This window comes from Crocodylus porosus, unplaced genomic scaffold (genome assembly GCF_001723895.1).
Source record: "Crocodylus porosus isolate Cpor-Errol unplaced genomic scaffold, CroPor_comp1, whole genome shotgun sequence".
Taxonomy (NCBI): Eukaryota; Metazoa; Chordata; order Crocodylia; family Crocodylidae; genus Crocodylus; species Crocodylus porosus.
Genome location: NW_017728926.1, coordinates 16,837,005 through 16,842,177, shown reverse-complemented (window position 1 = coordinate 16,842,177; position 5,173 = coordinate 16,837,005). Strand labels below are relative to the sequence as shown.

The window sequence follows — 5,173 nt, the reverse complement described above, 5'->3', positions numbered from 1 at the left end:
CCGGCCGCAGCCCCGGCGCGCCCTTAAAAGCCTTCCCTGCACCTGGTTGGTTTACATTTGCGTCAATTTCGGCTCGGGGGGAAAAAAAATTGGGGGGCTCAAGACAAAGGACGCGGGAGCTGGAAGCCCTCGGAGCAGCCTGCCTGGCCGGGGCCAGCATCCTTGCCGGAGAGCCTTAGTTATGAGCCACCCCTCTGCACCCAGAGCTGTGAGTATGACCGTGCAAAGGGAGTCCTGGCGGGGGGCGAAGGAGGCAGTGAGGCAGGTCGCCCAGCGCACCCCCCTGCTCAGTTCTGATTAGCAATGATGGGGTTTTTTGGCTGTCCCCCCTTTCTGCTTCAAGTTGTGCCCCGTAGTGCCCATCCCGGGTGGGAAAAGGAGTTCTCGTCCAGGTGGAATTTGCTGGTGGGGGGGATTGGGGGTTTGGTGGGTTTTTTGCTGAGTTACAGAGATGGGCAGCCCGCTTTCCCGGAGCACTGCAGAAAGCAGGGCCGCCGTGGGGAGCTTACGACGATTCAAGCAGGCGCTTTCCCCAGGCTAGCCTGAGAGACTGTTTGGGGGGGGTTGCTACATGTGTGATGCCCCTCGTAAGGGACCGCTCTGTGCTGTCAGGCTGCGAGAGCAAAAACATGCCATTTCTGCGTCTGGTGAATTTGCTCGCCGGCGGAGAGAGGGATGGGATTACAAGAACGCACCACTGTAACGTGACTCCCTTAGCCCAGTGACATGCTCTGAGGACACACACAACATGAATTTTGATTACACCTGTCCCTGCGATCCTGCCACATCGCCAGCACGATCCGAGCCCTTGCATTTGGGGCGTTGGATGCTAATTTATCCCTCCCCCCCGCCCCGAGGATAACTGCCGGGGCAATTTGGTTTTCAAAACAAGTCCTGCCTTTTTAAGTCACGTCGCTTTTCCCAGCCTCTAAATGCTGCCTGTCCCTACACGGCACCTCTCAGCTGCTCTCCTTACGGCTGTCGGCATTTCTGTGCTGAGCGTGCTTTTTTCCCCCTCCCACCCTCCTTCATCTCTATGTAACTCTTCTTTAAAAAAAGAAAATTATCCTCAGCAGAAACTTTGTGGGATTTGGGGGCTTCAGCATCTAGGAATTCGTGCCGTGTGACTACTAAAATGCACGAGATGGGATCTGACTACAGGACTAAAGCCACCACTGACCCACCCTGCTGTGTAGCAAGGCCAGACGTGGTCCTGGGAAGGATCTTCCTGGTTTGATCGGCTGCACCAGCGGGGCTGGTTGTGTCCCCACCTTGCTGGAGCTGTGTTGAAGGTGAAGAGGCCATGACAGTTGCAGAGGATCCAGTTGCAAGGAGGCGGCCGCCTGGTTGGTCTTGACTGCCTCTGAAGAGCTGTCAGCCACAGGTACGATCCAGCGGTGCTCTTGCGGAAAGGGATGTGCACTGGTCGCTGGCAGGCTGCCTTTGTAGACGTTATACAGAGCTCCTTACCGGATGTGCCCAGTGGCTCTTAACCACTTGCAAAGCAGACCAGTCCCCTTAATGGCTGGCTAAAACTGGGACAGGCATCCTGGGTCCATTTCCTCGAGGCCAACCCAGCCATAGGTGAGTTCCAACCACGGTTTATGGGCTCAGCCCCTTCTACCAAGAGCCTTCTTGGGCCGTGAGCTGTTGTTGTGGGGGAAGATGACATTTGTGGTGTGGTCCACCCACACTTGGATTGCACAGGTCCCTTTGGTCCCTTGATACAGATGGAGGCTGTTGATGATGTGGACAGGGTTGCACCCTCTAGCCAGGGAGATGCCTGACACGTCCATGCTGCTCCTACATGGTCTGTAGCCTGCTTTCCAGTCCTCTGGCAAGGGAAATGCCTGGCATGTCCACGCCACTCCTACATGGTCTATAGCCTGCTTTCCATGTCGACCTGCAGAGGAGGTGGATGTGCGCCAAGCTCTAGTGGGGACGGCCAGAACCACCCAGCAGTGGGGGCAGGATGCCCAAAAGGGGAATAGTGGGTGTCACCTGCTTGCCCTGAGGGTTGACGCTGGCAGGGTCCAGCGTGTCTCTCTCGTGGTCTATGCGTGCATATGAAATAGCATAAGGCAGTCTTGAGATCCCTTTGGGCTGCCTCGTTCTCCCTCTCCTGGTGATGTATCTCCCAATTGTGGGTTGAACCATGACACCAAGTGGAAGCAAATGGCATCTGGCTCAAATCAGGTGAAGTGCTGGCAGGGGGAGTTGGCTGGAGACCTCGAGTCGAGACTTCTCTGAACGTAGCAGCCCACTGACTGACTGGGAAACTCCCAGGGAGGCCTGGTCCAGAGGACAGTTGCCTTCGGTGGGCTTCAGAGTAGGCTTCAAGTGCAGAGTGCAGCAGACTAAGCTGCTTGAGGACACAACAGCTGCCTGCTAATTTCTGCCTGGGGTTCTCACTGGTGTTCAGACACAGTTCAAGGCTCCTGATCTGCACACTTGATGGACCCAGAGCCTCTCTATTTGCATGACTGGGAGGCTCTGGTTGTCATCCCCTACCGTCCAATTCCATGGGCCGGTGATGGGGCTTTCTCAGCCGAGGTGCCTCGTTTCTGGTACCCGCTGCCCTTGCTGGTCCTTCAGAGCGTATCAAACCTGAGGGCACAACATCACATGTTTCTTGTGCTTCTGTCTCCACGTGCCTGCCTCTTGGTGAGGTTGCTGACAGCCCAGCAGGCAGCAGGAGGGGCTGTCACATTGACTGTGGTGGATGGCTCCAGGGTGGCAATCCGGCTCCCAGCTACTCTTTAACCCAGTGCAGTGTTTTGGTATTGTTCAGGAGGGGGAGAGAGAAGCTTGCTGGCAGGTCTTGTCTGCGTGGAATAAGTGGACGTGCTGCAAAACCCAGCCGCACCACGGGCGCTAGTGAGATGCTTGCTTTTTGGCTTTCCCAGAGATGCGAAGAAATGATTGGGCCATGGAGAGCCCTTTAGATAGTCGGGGTTGGGAAATGCTGGTAAGACAACATCACAGAGAAGTATATTGCCCCTTCTTTTGCTGTCCCCATCCTGCCCCGGCCTCCAAGGGTCTTGCCGCTGTTGCGCAGCGGGGGGTGTCCAGCACCCACTTTCCCTAGGTTATAAATCGTTATGCAGTGAACTGGACCTGAGGTTCCCCAGGACTCTCAGTCTAGCATCTTTTAACCATCCCTAAGTGTAGGGGACAGGGGATGGGGTTTGCAGAGAGGGCACGGGGCTTCCTAGCAGCTGATTTTTTTTTTGGCGGAGAAATGTTCCTGGATATTCGTGCCCTGCCCAGGCGAGCATGAGATATTCTGCCTGGTAAACGATCCGTGACCTGTGGAAGATTGCCGTGATAGATGGTTCTGTCACAGTTTCCCAGGTAAATGATCTCTGTGTTTTCAATTTCACCGCACCCCAGGTGAGGAGCCCTGTATAATCTGCACCTTAGCAAAGCCCTGAACACACGTTCTTATCCTGGACTGTGGGGTGCTCCTGAGGAACGCACTGAATTTTGTGCTTCTTGCTCCCAAATCTGTGTGTAAGAGCCTGAAAAGCATGGGGCCCAGAGCCAGGAGCACCGGGGTTTGAGGTCTGACCCAGCCATTATAAGGCAGTACCCCTGGGCCCTACCTCAGTTTCCCCTCTGGGGATGCGAAGCTCACATTTCCCTGCGCTTAGGGCTAGAAACAGATAACCGGTTTAATGCAATCCTGATTAATCCAGGATATGACTCCCATCAAAACAGATGAGGCACAGTTGTTTACGCACCAGGCTTGAGCGTCCCTTCGCTCTTCTGAGGCAAAGTGTTCATTCAGATCATTCATACGGGCTTAAAGTGGGACAGTGGGCTTGCCCACCTGTAAGGTCTGGGATTTGCTGGAGTTTGAATTGAGCTGGTTGTGTTTTTAGCCCCAAAGATCTGAGAGGTGCATCTGGTCAATGCCTGTGCTGTGCTTCGCCCATGAGGAAGAGCTGTGTAATTGCTACGTATCGGTTTAAGGAAAAAGGGAACTTTCCCATAATCCAGGCAGTGGACAGCTCAGTGCACCCCTACATAAATATCTTGGAGGTTATTGCATTAGTCAACACAGCCAGCAAGATTACGCCTCTAGGCTAGTGGCCTGGGCATTGGACTAGGAACTGGAAGATGCAAGGCCTGTTCCTAGCTCAGCTACTAACTTTGTGACCTCCCCTCCATCCAATGCTGCTCCGCTGTTTGGTTTTCTTTAGCTCCTGAGCTGTTCAGGGTATTGCCCCTATTGTAATGGGAAGTATGGGTTTCTTAATGAGGTTTTAAGATGTGTGATGGAAAGCTTATGATAGAGGATGTCTATAACTCTCTCTATATAAAAATATATTTAATTAAAAAAAAAAAGTTTGGGCAGTACCCCTGCAACGGGGGCGTTTGGGGTTGCTGTATTGCTGATATCTCCCTCTTGCACCTGGGAGGCAGCTGAGGACAGTGGGAGCCTCAGCTCTGTGGTGCGTGCTGAGGGGGGTGTGAGCCTGCAGTTTGCTACAGGAATCCTCCGGTGCAGTTCATGAGCAGCAGGGAAGAGAGGAGCTGGCCCTCTGGCCCCTGAGGTGCTGCCTGTGATGATCCAGTCGGGAGTACGGGCATGGCACATCGGCCTCCATGCAGGGGAGCAAGGTTAGGTTTGAGGATTCCCAGTACCATGTCTGTGACCCTGCCCCTCCAGTGCATCCGAGCTGGGATAGCTAGAAGGGGTCTTTTGCATGCATGTACTCCCTGGCCTGTCCTGTAGTTTGTCCGTGTGGTGAGGGCATTGACACTCGGGACTCTAAGCTTGGGAGGGCTCTGCTCCGTTCTCTGTGCTTTTCAGGGGTTTGTGGGTTGGGAAACATTTTGGGCTAAACAACCTCAGCTCCCAGCACTCTTGGCACCTCTGCGAGAGAGCTCCTGATCTGGATGTGGCCCTGAGCTTACAACTGAGTGGGTGGTGGCACAACCTTGCATGAGTCTCTGAGCCCACGAAGCTGGTGGTTTGGTGTCATAGTTTCATAGTTGGTCGGGTCGGAAGGGACCTGAGCAGATCATCGAGTCTGACCCCCCGCCATGGCAGGAAAGAGTACTGGGGTCAAACGACCCCAGCAAGGTGGACATCTAGCCTCCTCTTAAAGCCCCCCAGGGTAGGGGCCAGCACCACTTCTCTTGGAAGTTGGTTCCAGATCCTAGC

General features: G+C 54.4%; 1 protein-coding gene across 1 annotated transcript in view; it reads left to right on the top strand.

Moving 5' to 3' along the window:
* The first annotated feature begins 51 nt into the window (after positions 1-51).
* KLHL17 (kelch like family member 17) overlaps positions 52-5,173 on the top strand; it is a 33,643-nt gene continuing 28,521 nt past the window's right edge. The window contains exon 1 of the mRNA XM_019541622.1: positions 52-208. The gene's annotated coding sequence lies outside the window, so the exon portion shown is untranslated. The remainder of the gene's footprint in view (positions 209-5,173) is intronic.